The following is a 16549-nucleotide window of genomic DNA, read 5'->3' on the forward strand; positions in this document are numbered from 1 at the left end:
GTGGGAGTTGCATTCTTTTCGATTCTCCTCTCCGTCCCTCCGAGAGCAGGGGGAGGGCAAGAAAGGGGGGGAAGTGAGCGAACGAGTTACCTGACTGGGTTTAAACCACGACAATTCTTTTTGGCGCCCAACGTGGGGCACGAAGGGTTGAGATAACGACAGATTTGACTGGATTAATAGTCACTCGTCACAATGCTGATTTATTGGCTCTCAGAGTTGTTCCTCTTGATCTCACAGCTTCAGAATGTTGTAACTTACGTAGAGCCGGTATTTGCTGTGATAGTGTTTCTCAAGTATGGGGCCTGGGCTAAGGTTCTTGTCTCACTGTGCTTTATGGCAATGGCTTGTAATACGGGCGGGCTCCAGCAGCAGGGCGGGACGGACGTGGCCGTGGACTTGTACCTGGCCGTCCGGCTGCTCTTCACCGGCCTGGCCCTCACCCTACTCTCCATCTTCGTGAGGCTGCGGGGAGCTGCGGGGGAGCGGCCCCGGGAGCCGGTGGCAGCCGAACCGGCCCGGGAAAGCGGCCCCGGCAACCAAGCGGCGGCGGGAGAGGGGCCGGAGGCCGCGAGGGGACGGCTGCCGGTGGAGGAGGTCGGGGCGGTCGAGGAGCAGAAGGAGGCGGCTGCCGAGCAGCGGGAGAAGGCGGCGGAGGAGCCGAGCCCCGCGGAGGAGCCGAGCCCCGCGGAGGAGCCGAGCCCCGCGGCCGAGCCCAGCCCCGCGACGGCCGAGAGCATTTCCCGGAAGCCGCCCGCCGAGCCCCAGGAGGATGCAGGAGACCACGCAGCACTTCCCAGCAAGGCAGAGGAGGAAGAGCTGGACTCAGGAAAAGAGAAGCTGGTGGTGGGAGAGCCGGCAAGCACAGCGGCTACACCAGCCCCAGTGACAAGTACAGCAGCATCGTTTGAGAGTTCTGAAGGTTTTGAATGGCCTTTGAGTATCCTTGGGACCTGCCTGCTGATTGTGATGGGGATCAGCATGTTGGCACACACACAGGCTGTGTTCTACCCACGACCATTTTGTCTGATCTCAAAAGTTAAGCAGAGTCAGGTTTGGGTCTTGTCTGCAGTTAGACAACAATATAGGGGGACCAAGAGGTTTTCCCCAAGGCTGGACAGTCATGAGTGGCAGGGTGTGTGGGACAGTATGGGCAAGTATCTAGTCCACTGGGCCCCTCCAGTGCTTTGGAAGCATCAGAGATGGAAGGCAGCTGTATGGAGTCCCCAGCAACAAGCTGCAGAAACTGCTGAAGGGGACAGTGAATTATTTTAAGCCTGGTGGGCCCATGGCACTTCAGGCCATCAGAGCAGAGATGCAACACAGAGATGGACTCATGATCGAGGGGTGGACTTAGCAATGGACACTATTGCCCAGGTTATTCACGAGTGTGAACACTGCACACAGTCTCTCCTGCTCTGGAAGACTGTTACAAGAGATGGAGCCTGACATCATGGACCAGATGGACTCAGCAGCTTTATAGGGACTGGTCCATGCACTAAGATAAGAGTGATGGTATATTGAAAATGTGGGATCTGAGCATGACGTGAATGGTATGGAATAAGGGGTGGATAATGTCCTGGGTTCAGCAGTAGCAGTCATTTTTCCCCTTCTTGGTAGCTGGTGCAGTGCAATGTTTTGACTTTCAGCTCGGGAACAGAGCTGATAACAAGCGATGTTTTGGTTTGGCCAAGGACTTTGTGAGCCTCATGCTCTGCCAGGGAGGAGGGGAAGCCGGGAGGAAGCAGAGACAGGACACCTGACCCAAACTGACCAAAGAGGTATTCCATACCACAGCACGTCATGCCCAGGATGTAACTGGGAGTGAGCCGGAAGGGCTGGGAGACTGCAGGGTTGGAGGAGGTATCGGTCGGTGCTTGGTCGGGCTGAGGGGGGGCGAGTTATCGGTCGGCTGGTGGTGAGATGATGTATTCTCTTCCCTTGTTATTTCCTTTATCATTATTATCATTGGTGGTAGCAGTAGTGATTTGTGTTATACCTTAGTTACTAAACTGTTCTTATCTCAACCCGTGGGAGTTGCATTCTTTTCGATTCTCCTCTCCGTCCCTCCGAGAGCAGGGGGAGGGCAAGAAAGGGGGGGAAGTGAGCGAACGAGTTACCTGACTGGGTTTAAACCACGACAAATTTTGAGCTCAGAAGTATGGAATAACTGAAGGTATTTTCATGCAGTTATCTCTGCATTTCCCCCTAACTTCTAAGGACTGCTGGTTATTTTAAGTGGGTTGACGCCAAGAACTTTTTTTTTTTTCACAAAAACTATTACATACTGCTACCTTATTGTATTCAGATCCCTATGAATTGAGTTGGGAACATCTCCATAAAATTACAGCAGTAAGGTTTTATACCTCATATTTAAAAAAAAAAAAGTAAAGATAGCAGGTCCTAAGATCACTTGACTGTGACAAATTCTCTCTCTCTGCTCACTTGAAATTGGCCCGTGAGACTTCTCAAATCCCCAGCTTTGTTACTGCTAGAAGAATTGATTTTAAAGTGCACAGTCATTATATACTTACATAGAGGTATCTTTTAGGATTATGCAAGTGCTTGATAGATAATTGGCTCTGTCTTTTTGCCACATCTTTAGTTTCCTGACTAGAGAAAACAGATTAAAACTGCACAAGAAGGCCTGAATGTAATTCCTAATTAAATGAATGTGACCTTAAAACTGTCAGTCAAAATCAATTTCTTATTAAACACAACAGAAATGTCTTTTTTGAAATTTCACTTGTGCCTATGTGTTTCTAGGGATCACAGCACAGCAGTGTGGACCTCTGCTAGTAAATAAATAAATCCCAAGTTTGTGACATGATAAAAACCAGTCACTTGCTTTTAGAGAACAGCTACAAAACCACAACAGGACAACAGCATCAGGCTTCCACAAGGTATTACTGCAGTCATGCCCAACATGAGGGCAACTAAGCCTTTGCAGTGGAGGCTGCACTTGCAACAGTGAGGCTCCTGAACTTCCAGAAGACTCTTGGGTACCTTTCAGTCCCACAGGAGGGATACTTTCCTCAGATACAGCACTGGCTATGTGGCTTAAAGGAAGACATTGTCTCAAACCCCTTCATGTGTCACAGATACAAAACACAAGATGAACTTCTACCAGCTCAGTAGAAACAGGACTCTCAAAGCTTCAAAGTCAAGCACAAAAACTTTGCCTGGAGCACAGGACTGCTTTAGAAAAGTTACTTCCTTCATTGTTTGCACACCCTTGCTAAAGTGTCTGCTTGAAGCACCTGCCTCACAGCAAGCTTTTAAGCAAGCAATGCATCACTTCTTCCTACACAGCTTGTCATTTTTCCATGCAGGTGGCTCCTGTGTCAGTGTCTACATAGAAAGCTGTTGTACAGGGGTAGAGAGGTGTGCATTAAAACCATCCCCGTGTAACAGCTGGCATGCCCCTGCTGGTTTTATTTGAGTGTGCTATTTATGTGCAGTGTCTTTCAGAGAGATGGGAGAAATTCTCAGTTTGAGCCACAGATTCCAGCTCCACAGACACACTCTGATCTCCTGCTCAAACACCCCCCGCCCCCCCAGTATTCATATTACAGCTTTGACCGGTCTTAAAAATATTGATTGTGCAAGAAGACATATTGACACTCTGTTTAAAGAAAAGAAGTTTAAAACCTTGGGAAACAAGAACTGGAGAACCTGTACAGCATGCCTGTCTGAAAACTATTCTTGTCTAGAAAAAAATATTCATAAAAGAAATTCTTTATCAAAAGCTGTAGGGATCGGATAAAGTAATAATGGAGTAATAAAAATGGAGGAGTTACAAAAGACAAAAAACGGTTCTGAACACAGATCTTGAAAACATTCTTATTTCAAGAAATGTTGCCAGGGTTATGACGAAGTTTGATTTTACTCCACAGAAACAAGTACTTGACTGTAAGCTATCAAACACTTTCAAATATAAAGTAGGATGCAGAATATCCTCACAACCTACACATGGATTCTGTAATGATTTGTCAAGAATGTAATAGATCTAAATTGTGAAATACAGTAACCAAGATATTTTAAAAAGAAATTCTGGCATATTTAATACTCTTTACATTACAGCTTACAATTACATTACAGCTATGCTCCAAAGGGAATGTCAAGAAGTCTTATGCACAGGAAGAAGGCAGTGAAAAACAGTTTGCTTGGTGGTCTTAATACTTCTCATTGAAGCCTCCCAAGAGCTTCCTAGTGCTGGAACAGTCATCTAAATTTGACAGACTTCAGGTCTTCAGAATACTTCAGAAATATTGACAGGGTAAGTCAATACTTTTGACTTACTCTGGGAATTTAACTGTCCTTTGAGGGCAAGCTTCCTGCCTTGCTCACTCTCCTTTCCCCACGAGTTGCACACACCACCCTGGGGACTGCAAGATATAGCAGAAAGTTATCATCAAAGGCAGCACAGAGATGGTGCTTTCCAGAAGAGAGTCTATCATCTCCTAAACCTGATTCACAGGCTGACAGAAAAGGTCTGGAGACCTGAGCAGCACAGAGCTTTCAAAGACAAGCACTGAAACCTACAATTAATAACTGTGATTAATTATAATATTGGTTGCCAGAAATGTTTAACTAACTATGGTAATTAAAGCCTTATTAAATACCTGGTTCTTGACTTTAACTGCCATCAACTCATGCAGTAAAATCACATCCCTACTTCTATCTCTTCAGAGATCACAGGGAAACAGTACAGAAGAAAGCTGAATAACATAGTATCATTGGTCTGTATTTTCTTTTTCCTACCTGCTATTTGACAGACAACAGTGTAAACAGTCATTTTCCACAGTACTTCAGCTGCAACAACAATCTATGCAAAGAACACTAGTGTAATGGAGTCCTCTTTATGCCACAACAGAGTGAAAAAACAAGCTAATCAGTTCATTGTGATTTGACAGTACCTGGCACATTTGCTCAGTATTGTAAGAAAAAGTATTTACTAGTCCTGTGTGTGCTGCTACACAGAAACCTCTCTGCATGGGAAGCGTAATGAAAACACAATGCAGAGGAGCTTTTGTGAGACGGATGCCTGGAACAAAGAGCAAGTGACACCTGCTAGAGCTCAGATGTTTCTGTGTACTTCCCACTTCCCTTCCTGAGAAATGAGCTTCCTGAGAAGCTCAGCTTTGCTGAGCTTCTAAGATGATATCTGACAAGTAGTATATAATAAGTTAGCACATGATTAAAACAATACCTGTCAAGGTTAAATATAACACAGACATACTTGATTTTCTAGACAAACTCCCTGACAGAATCTCAAAGCTATTCACATTCAGCAATGCATTGGTAGATCACACATATGTGCTCCTTTGGATGCAATGGAACTGCGAGTCTCCTGTATTTACTTCATTTATGTTTTACACTTCTGTATCACCACCACCACCCCTTTTCCATGCTCTTGAATACATTTTAATATGCCACTCAGTCTCATTATTACTTTGAGGGGCCTAAAAACAATTTCTGAGCAATGAATGCTGAACGAATGATACACCCTGGCTACAGTAATTGTCAGTGGTGCAAGTCAGATCAGAAATTCAGCACCACCTATCGATAACTAGGAAATTTTCTGCTAGTTTACGTACACATCTTTTCCCAATAGGAACACCTGGAATCTCACCAGTTGCCAAGTAATGCTGCTCAGTTCCCACTGTGAAAGCAAAATTGCTCTACAGCTGTTAATCTTTTTACCATGCCTCTCTCAAACACAGATCTTGGCTAGTTAGTTGGGATAACTTTTCTTTTGCTATTATCCTTGTATGCTATTCGGAACACATGCTTTATGTTACACATTAATTAAAATTTATTAGAAGTGTGAATTATCCATGTAATACTTCCAGTGCAAAAAAAAAAATCCATTTTAGAAGTCTCAGTTTCTGAAGGGTGTCAGTCACCTCCAACATGAAGAAATCTCAGCAATCGCCTCAACTCGCCACCCAACTTTAAGATTTTTTTCCCACACTCAGTAAATTTCCTAGCAAGTGAGTAATAAGTCATAAGCAATTTATTAACCTTCATTATCAAAGTAACACTGGAAATTCTAATATTGTTACACTTGATTTGACAAAAATGTCCTACATTTCTGACCCATATAATATAATGGATCATAGTCTCCATCAGGTTTTTAGACAGTTTTCCTAGTTAACACAACTGCTTATTTCAGACTATTCTCTTTTAGTTTACATCTTGTTTTTAAAGACCTTTAATTCCCTTTTCATTTCTATCACCTCTCCAATTAAAAGGCAAGCTAGACCTGACATCACCTTCCAGGATTAACCTCTGTCAAGCAGTTCTAAACATAATACACTTCTACAAAAAACTGTAAGCCATTCAAAGACAAAATACAATAAAAAAACAAACCAAAACAAACAAAAAAAAATTGCTGAAGAGAACGTATTAAGGAAATTCTCACGCAGTTTGAGTCAAGTAAATAGACAGATACATCTCAGAGTTACTGTTTGTATTACACTGCAGCAAGATTTCCAAGAACTAGCATCTGCCAAGTGGACATACTCTGTTTCCAAATCCAAGTGCCAAGTGCCTTAAGTTAGTATCAGTTACAATTGCTAAGCAACAAACAGCAAGCAGGACAAGAACAGAGGAGTGCTCACACAGGAGTATCTCCCCCTTGAACTTCCATTTCCTATCGTATCTCTGAACTCCAAACTAATTAAATGGGTAAATCAATATGGAGACAAGAAGGGTGCCTGCAGTGACGAAAGAGAAGTAGGGCTGACACTATCCGTAGTGTGGATTGGGAGCAAGCTAAAACCACTATTTGCCCTATGAAACACCATGAGGCAAGGGACTGTCACTACAGCAACTGAACAGATTGGGTGAGAATACAGTTGTAAAATGTTTAGAGAAAATTAGAAGTAACTTGAGAGAGATGGAGTAGAGTCTTACCCTCACAATCACTGAATTACATTCCATTTCAGCAAAAAAAAATATTAAAAATCAAACTCAGAAGCAGCAAATACTTCTTCCAGCAAAACTGTTGCATCCTATTACTTTGTTTGTTTTCATTTAAACGAGAAGATGGACATTTCAAAATCTATAAATCAGGTATTAATCAGCTCATTCCAAAGTATGCCCTTTCCCAAATCAACAGCTCTGCCCTTTCCTCCAAAGCCAGGCCTCTAACCCAGAACAAACTGTTCACTTATTTTGATTAGTCGCATCCTAACCTCAGGTGGCAGGCTTGACACATTTGCTTTAAATGTAGAAAATAAAATCCTGTGATGCATCTCCTATCATGCAACAACAAGTGTTGAATTTCATGCTTGCAGTTCTGGCAAACCAGAGAAGAAGGGAACAGCAATCAGCAGCAAAACCTCTTTGAATATTTCCATGTTGGGTGTTATCACACCACTTGTAGCTGCATTTGTTATTGTGCAATTAGAAAGGTATGCAGAGAATTCTGGATGCCAATGCTTCCACCTCTGTGGAAGGGGAATGGGGACAACACTTTCCCCTCAAAGTGCATGCTGTGCAGATATGGCTCAGGCTGTATCTTTGGTCTTATCAAGTAGCCCACAAAATGAAAGATCCTGTCAGACTGATGTTATATCTAAACCTACATAGAATCATAGAATAGTTAGGGTTGGAAAGGACCTTAAGATCATCTAGTTCCAACCCCCTGCCATAGGCAGGGACACCTCACACTAAACCATGTCATCCAAGATTCCATCCAACCTGGCCTTGAACACTGCCAGGGATGCAGCATTTATCACTCCTTTGGGCAACCTGTTGCAGTGCCTCACCATGCTCACAGTAAAGAACTTCTTCCTTATATCCAACCTGAACTTCCCCTGTTTAAGTTTGAAGTCATTACCCCTTGTCCTATTACTACAGTCCCTACCGAAAAGATATATACAGAACATGATTTTTAAGTTAAGTAATACGATATTTGCAAGAGATTTTGGTGAATCATTTCAAAGGTATGATAATAAAATGGGGCTGGGGAAGTGGTGTCTATTCATTCTATGGATTTGGTATCTTGAAAGAAAGTTAAATATATTAACAACACATTAGTGCCTGAGAGAAAGATAATGAGCTTATCAGTAGCATAAAAATAAGATACTGCAGCAGAAATGTTCTCTACACAAGAGGAAAAAAGGAGGGTAAAACCTCACTGCAGTATAATGAATGCATGTATCAATCAATACAGAAGAGATTAGTGGGGGGGAAGAAGGAGGAGGGAAGGAAATTTGGGACTCCAGCAGGAATTAAAATGTCCAAAGCGATGAATATTTCTGATACTTATTGTCCCTATTATTCCTGTATTTATGGTTTTGGCAGAATGCCACGGAAGAAAAGCACATTAAGCACCAATATACACATGGGGGGGGGGGGGGGGGGGGGAAGACGACGACAGCAAACAGGACACAGTAAGGACGCTGTGAGAGATAAAAGAACTGCTGAAGACAAGAAATCTTTCAAAGTTGTCTTTGAGAAAAACAAAAATAAGCCCTCCCCACAGAAAACAAGCCATGCTGTTTCTGTTGAAACTGCAACTGCAACATTTCAATTATTCTCAGATGGAAGCAGAATATCAGGATAAGGCCAAATCGTAGTCATCCTTAGAAGTACAACAACATTCTTGTGGGGTGAGATTAAAGTGATGTTACCATACATATGATATATTCTCATTCTTCATTTGAAAAAATACTTAGGGAAGCTACCAGAAGGGAGCACTGCTGATGATTAAATGAACCTATTTGGAGTTTCCAGACAAAATTCTCAGTGCATCAGTTGGAAACTCCTGAGCTGCTTTAACTACCTAGCAGAGGGATGTTGACTCCATGATCTCGCCTTTAACCCAGTTTCAGTGATGAGTACCATTGTGGCAGTCAGTTTTCTGAGAATGTTCATTGTAGAAATAACAACAAATACATTGTTAACAAGATTTACTCATCTGACTTTTCAGTTGTGTTTTGCCTTAGTCACTGAAAAGTTTCAAAACCAACCAAAGTATCAAAGAAACAGTTGCAGAATTAAAATCAGGTAAAGCTTTACAAGCCCATGCTAATTTTTCGGTGGATCACCCCACACAAATATAGTTAACACAAAACAAAGCTCTTCTCCAACCTGTACCACAACTTGACCATGAATGACTGAAAAAAAGGAGCAGCAAACATGAACATGTGCAGATTAAGTAATTCTTTTTCAGCATCTTACAAATACCCTTAGGCATCATTTACCTATTTATTGCTCAACAACATGAAAAGACAGCTTGGAAAGTCCTCAAATTAGATACAGACACTGGTTAGGTGATGTCCAGATGCAACTTAAATCCCACTTCTCATGAGGCAAATCAATTATTTTTAAGGGTCACTGTATGAATAAATTAGACTTGACAAATTCTTCCATCACATTCTTATTTCCTACAGTTAATGACAATTCTGATAAAAAGTGTTGTGACTTTGTCGCAAAAAACAATTTCAATTTAAGTCCAAACAAGGTGCATTACTAACCTTGCAAAACTAATTAATTTTGCTTGAAGCGTTCTTTGCAGATATGTTTGTTTTGAACAATTTTTGGTTTAATGAATCAACTCCAAGCAGAGGAAATGCAGCATTAAAGAAAGGAAATCTACTTGCTATTTAGCAAGTTTTTGTTTGGCCTTAAGATGAGTTGTTTCAAGTTAATTCTGTTCTGGTGGTTGCATGCCACTTGAGCTGTGGAATGGTGCTACAAGGAGCACTTACGTAGTTGCATTTCTTTCCCCTAAAGAAAAGGGAAACCAACCAATTCAGTTACCTTACAGCCAGTAAGACTACTTAATAAATAATTCTAAGTATTAGCCCTAGAGTCTAACAATCAGGGAGAACATAACAGAGCATCTGAGAAAAGAAGCAAACAGAAAGGATGGCAACCATTCCTCTTCAAGTATACCTACACCAGTTAAATAGCATCTCTCTCACAGCTCTCTCCAGTGAAGCAAATGTGCCAGAAATTCTCTCAAGATGTTACCAAGATCTAACTTTACACTAAAACCGCACAGCTAGTTTTACCCTTGCCCTCTCAGAGGGAGGCAATATTGGTTTGGACCGAGTCAAACCAGCTGAAGCCCTTCTATAAGTATAGACTGAGTTTTACCCAAGTCCTATTAAGAAACATATGAAACATTAATAGACTTACATCAAACTACTCATGGTCTGGGCTGCAGTCTTCCATATGAGTATGGGGGTACTGATGCACCCTAGGCATTGCTGCGTACTGAATGATATCTCATGATACTCCTGATAATGAAGGTCTGAAAAATGAAGGATTATGGGATATACCAAAGAGGTGTTACCGCAGCTGTACCACAAGAATTTAGAGTATAATGTGCCATATAAATTTGACCTTTTGTGTAGAAATCCAGAGGTTTCTATCTAGTAATGTAAATGGATATAACTTTTATTGGGAATGCCTCAGACATCAGGTGACTCACATGATCAAAGCCTTAAAATTAATCTGTACGCTCAAGAGAGACCTTCATCTCAAAAAGAAATCTTCAATTTATTCAAGTTGAAGTAATTGTAACAAGGAAAAAGAGCTCTATAATACAGTAAAGTGAAAATTCAAGAAGACTAACTTTCTCCCTCTTGAGAGCACTTTTCTAGTTATTACTGACACTTGAGAAGTACTTGTAATCTGATGGAAACAAAAGTATTCAAACCCTTCACACCTTTCAACATCTTTGAGGTGACACAGTCAATGCCCACAGATTCAGTGTTTAGCGGTACTGCCGGCTGAAATTATGTAGCTGGATTTTATAACAGAGAGTTAGAGCCACAGCTCAGATAAATTACGTTTCCTCTAACTTTCTCTCCCACTATAGAGACAGAAACAAAATTGCCTTTTTGGCTTTGCCAACTCAGCAAGCATGCTGCATCAATACACGGACAGAATCAAGGAGGGATATTATGAAACAGTGATGTCCTGTTACATGCAGAGACAATAGCTCAGTTTCATTCCCAGACACCAGAGCAGCTCCTTAGTGATTCTCCACTTTCCACCAGAAGTACAAGAAAATGAAAGAGGGGAAAATAAACAGGATGGGAAAAAAAACTAAACCACCCTTCTGTACATATTGGTACTAGCCTGGTCTTTGCCTTCTCTCAACTTAATTCTGCTTAGTACAACTTCACTGATTGACAGCAGCACCAGGCTAGTAATTTACTTTGATTTCTGGTGGAGAATAACCCATTTTAGAGCCAAACCTAGCAACCAGCAATTCCTAACCTTAATGACAATTTTCAAATATCTTTCTTAAGGAAATTAAAGTATGCAATCACTCCACCATATCTCTGCCCCTTCCCCACTACAATTTCAATCAATTTCAATCAAATTTGAGATATAGGCGGAAGTTTGCATGGGTTAACCCCCAGCACCACTTGGGTTTTGTTGGATTTGGGTTTTTCTGGTTTGGTTTGGGTTTTTTCCCCTCCAGGAAATCACTCAATAGTTTCCTCATGTTCCTTTATGCTGCTGCTGCTGCTGGTAGAAGGAGTATCTGGGTGATTATATCCAAATCCATCTACAGTGGAAACACAGTAATCTCTGTCCAGTTTCACTGAAGAAGACAAGTCAAGCAAGGGAGAAACCCCCTTATAATGATTTCACAAAAGCATTCTTCCAGATGCCCAAGAGCTACCACTGTATCTCTGGATACTGCGGCCTCCACTTCACTCTGCAGGGAAGAAAAAGCCAAACATAACTAAAATCAGCCTGTTTCCCCGGCCTCCTTGCCCCTTTTTTTGAGTCTATATTTTCTTTATTAAATTTTGTCTGCCCAAGGAGCAAGTTCAGCCCACCATAAAATATGTCACAGAAGCTTTAAACGTTAGGAATCTTTTGTGACCCAGCTGTTCCCCCTGTTCTGCATCACACAGAACACCACATGTGCACACACCCAGAGAAAACATCACCAAAACACACAGGAAAATGAAAATTATTGTTTAGTAGACTCTATACCCCAAGCTATTGAAAGAGCTACTTCCTAAATTACGTATCTTTAGCAGCAGTGAGACAGCGGGCATGCAAAAATTGAAAGAATTGATGCAGACGTATTCTGTATTTGTTTTCTGATTGTTGGCCCAAAGCAACATCAATTTTAAAAAGCCCTAGTTTCTACCCTTTGTGGACAAGGTAGTAGGATGCAGCCCCAAACCATAGCTGGTATAGACAGACAGACAGAGTGAGGGAAAAAGGCAGGTAAATTATTTCAATTTTTCAGGACTGAGCTGCACTGTAGATACTCTCCACAGTTTGCCTTGAGTCATGGCTACTAATCTCTCTCACAAGAGGAAGAAATAAGTACTCAGCTCTGAACCCATCCAAATACCTAATCTGTCCTCACTTGAACATTCTGAAGGGAACAATCTGGAATGGACTCAGTGGCCTTTTTCCAAGTCCTGCCTCATTCGCCTGCATGTTGGAAATGAACCACTTTCATCCGAACTTGTCCTCTAGATCCTTTGGCTCTTGCATCATGACTGAATACACAGTTTAACATACTGATCATCAGCCCTCACTAAGATTTGTGAAACCGCATTTACTCTGATTCTTCTTGTTCCTTCTGGAAGACCTTTTTGTTTTTTTAACCTCTTCATTAAAGTCTCATACTTCCCTCTTGCTTCATCACTGAACAACACCTGCTTTCTATAATAAGGAAGTGTCATGGCTAACTGTGGCAGTTCAGGCAAGCGGTGCTGTATGAGTTTTAAAATAATTGTTACCACAAAGAGAAATGCACTGAGGGGGTTGGAATCTGAATCTAACTGGTGGTTTAGGTGAGCATGTCACATTCGTCTGCCTCAGGCCCCCAGTCCTATTCCCCATGTATATTGTTTTAACTTGCGTCAGTTACTCTAGTTTGGTGCTTTTGAAATTATGGATTCTGTTCAGAGGTTACCAAAATCCTGCCAGGAATATACACACCACCTCTAGTTTTTTTGTAAAAATTCTCCTCTGGTTAAGAGTGTTTATTCAGGGTAGTTGGGGGAGTTCCCTTCAGAATACAACAAATGCATGTTTCTGCAGGAATAAATTATTATCTAATGACTCAATCATCCAGATTGTTACACCTAAATAAATGGTTATATGGATTCTGAATGGAGACAGATTTCTATTTATAGATCATCTATTTATGTCTGAGATGCATTTCAATATAAATTGCAGTACCTAATGCTAAGCTCTACAACATGTCATTCACAATCCATTAGGGATGTTATTACATGTATTGTAGAAGAGAGAAATTTATAGTCCCCATTTACAGTATTAATAAGAAATGATGAAACCACACAAAGACGTATTGGGTTTTGGTTTATGTGGAGTTTTACTGCTTAAGCATAGTTACAAGTCATGTTTTAATGTTTTATAGTAATAAAAGGCATGATCTGAGTGCTGAGTAATGTATCTAAGAATTAAAAGATGCACTACTAAAATAATATAAGCTCTCATATTTAGGCACAAACAAATGCACACTTAGCATACTCTCAGTTGCTTGTTAAGTTGTAGCAGCATGTGGTATTGACTCATTCTTTTAAAAGCATTTACCAGGCACTTCATCACAGAAAGTTTCAAACACTTCAGTTTGCTTGAAAATTTGAAAAAAAAAACACACACCAAAAAACCAAAAAAAAACAACCACAAGCAAAAAAACCTCACACACACAATTTATTCCTTGCATTCTGTGCATCCTTTCTGAGTTTCCTAAGGTCATCCCTCACTCTCAATTATTTGACTATTAAACTGGAAATGCTTATTTCCCCACTATTTCTGTCAAAGATGAGTCAGCGGGGAAATAAAGGCTTTCCTTGTTACTTTTTTCTTAACTTACCTCTCAAAATTTCATTTTCTGTTACTGTCTAGGAAAAGATCAGATGTTTGAGAAAAACATTTTCCTTATTTCTGCTGTGACACTGTCCTCAAGAGAAGCTATCTCCATGCTTGTTCAGCTCTCCCACTTGTCAAACATGCAAAGAAGAGAGGAGGACAATCTTCTTTGCACATATATGGTGTCCTAGGTTCAACAGTAGCAGTCATTTTTCTCCTTAGTAGCTGGTGCAGTGCTGTGGTTTTAACTTTCAGCCTGAGAACAGTGCTGATAACACTGATGTTTCTAGTTGTTGCTAAGAAATGTTTACTCTGACCAAGGACTTTCTGAGCCTCATGCTCTGCCAGGGAGGAGGGGAAGCTGGGAGGAAGCGGGGACAGGACACCTGACCCAAACTAGCCAAAGGAGTATTCCATACCACAGCATGTCATGCCCACTATATAAACTGGAAGCAGTTACCCAGAAGGGCTAGATCACTGCTCAGATCAGGCTGAGTATCAGTTGGTGGGGTGGTGAGTGATTGTACACTCTTCCCTTGTTATTTCCCTTATCATTATTATTATTGGTGATAGCAGCAGTGATTTGTGTTATACCTTAGTTACTGGACTGTTCTTATCTCAACCTGTGGGAGTTACATTCTTTCCATTCTCCTCCCCATACCTCTGGGAGCAGGGAGAGGAAGAGGGGGGGGAGTGAGGCAGCGGCTGAGTGGTTCTGAATTACCAGCTGGGCTTAAACCATGACATATGGGGAAAGGTCATTGCTTAAAAAAGCATCCAAAGCAAATTAACACTTTCAAAAAAATATTGCCACAGCTTTTGATGATCCCTCCCTTTAACCAAAATCCTGGGGAAGAGGGACAAAGTAAGAGAATGGAAAAGGTTATTTTGTGATTATTTCAAGTTTTGAGATGAATAGTTATTGCTCTCCTCAGATGTAGCTCTGAATCCTATGGTCTAAGTCTTGCTAGCCCTTTCCAGAGGCTTTCACATTCATGAGTCCTCAGTCAATCCCCATTCAGCTGCTGTTACTTCAAACAACATGTACCTGAACAAAATTTCAAGCAAAGCATATCTGAACAGGTCTTTAAAGAAGTCTCCGATATCATCTTACTTTCTCATGCATTATTATTGGCTGGTTGTCTAATGGAAATGGGAACCAAAACATTAACACATGGAATTACCTAGCAGTCTTTCTATATTCTATTCTTGTAATACTTGAACATCTCTCACTAGGATATAAGGTTTGACAAGAGCACTACCCTGAAGAAAAATACTTCAACCCATATTGCAGAGGGAAGACAGAGGCAGGAGTAACTCGCTGGAAGTAAAAACAATCTCATTGACAAACATTTACATTGAGTAAGAGAACGCTGAACTCTGGAGCACTATTTTATAAATAATGCATAGAAGTATACCACTGCTTACTTAGAGATTTAAGATGAAAGTAGGCAACCCTGAAACATCATGAGACATAAATCCTATGATTTCAAGTGCTATGGTTTTAAGAATCTTTATAGGTGATAAATCCATTTTCTTAATGAAAATATATCTTAATGAGATATATCTTCAATCAAAACATTAGAAGTTAAAATACACACCCATTAATTTCACAGTACTTGTTTGTTTTTTTGAAAGCATGAATCTTCCTTTCATCAAGTAAAGGTGGGCTAACAAAGTCACAGGGAGGCTAAACAAGTTACTAGTCTTACAGCAAAGTAAATAAAACAACAGAAAAAGCACCAAAGTCCCAGTTCTTAGCCACACACACTAATCAAAAATCCAAGTCCTAGCCTTCTTCCAGCTTACCTACCAGATTTATTTTGACTGGTGTATACAAGTGATATTAAGGCTTTTTCAAATTCAGAAGATGGAGAATTTGATCAAAACGATTTTCCAACTTGTCATGTGCATCTTGTATTTACATAGTAACTGACAACATTTATTTCAAGTAAAGACAAAAATTACTGCTTACAAAGAGATTGCTGTATGCAAATACATCAGTGCCTTCATATTGTTATCATTATAACAGCTAGATCAGTTTACCCAATTAATCTACTTTTCTTATCAAACCCTTATCAAATTCCATTTGTTACCCACAGTTTTTAATACTCGCACTGGGTTCCTATTTTATATTCCTTTGTCTAGTCTGCTTCCCCTCTGTCATACAATGTCACTGATCTCTTCTGATTTATTTTCTCCAATCTTAATCTCTTGAAATCCATTAGAAGTCTGGGCTATCCAACGACATTCGCACACTGATCTGTCTAGAGAGAGGGCTAAACCCAATTTAATCCTTTTCTGGGATACACCTAACAAGTAGGCTGTTTCCTAAATAACTTTGCACACAAGAAGCAGCAGCAATTACAAAAGCAGAAGAACATATAAAATAACATCCCAATAGCAAAAAGTAAATAGCTTGCTTCACTGACTACATCTGAATTTCCTATGTGCAACCTTCCAAATTTGGATGTTACAAAGCACTAAAATGAAAGGTATACAAGTGAACTGCTTTCCTCTCTAGGTCCACGCAAGGTGCATCATGCTCTGGCAGTGATTTGTTTTCTCCCTTTCATTCCCCTCTGGCAGTGAGCATGGTCTATGCAGTAGAGATTACACAACCTGCATCATACCAAACAGCTGCAGCTTTGTTTGTGCTGGAGGCCAATGCCTATAATCACAGAGGATTAATTAAACATCACCCCTGTGT

The 16549-nt window shown here is 40.8% G+C and overlaps 1 long non-coding RNA gene across 1 annotated transcript in view; it reads right to left on the bottom strand.

Annotated features, from left to right (window-relative positions):
• Window positions 1-10164: 10164 nt before the first annotated feature.
• The window catches only part of LOC134171585 (uncharacterized), a 102533-nt gene continuing 96148 nt past the window's right edge, over window positions 10165-16549 (bottom strand). Inside the window, exon 3 of the long non-coding RNA XR_009967668.1 lies at window positions 10165-10270. This is a non-coding gene — a long non-coding RNA (uncharacterized LOC134171585). The remainder of the gene's footprint in view (window positions 10271-16549) is intronic.

The sequence above is a fragment of the Pezoporus occidentalis genome, unplaced genomic scaffold (genome assembly GCF_034315485.1).
Source record: "Pezoporus occidentalis ecotype Australia unplaced genomic scaffold, CSIRO_AGI_Poc_V1 ctg41, whole genome shotgun sequence".
Classification (NCBI taxonomy): domain Eukaryota; kingdom Metazoa; phylum Chordata; class Aves; order Psittaciformes; family Psittacidae; genus Pezoporus; species Pezoporus occidentalis.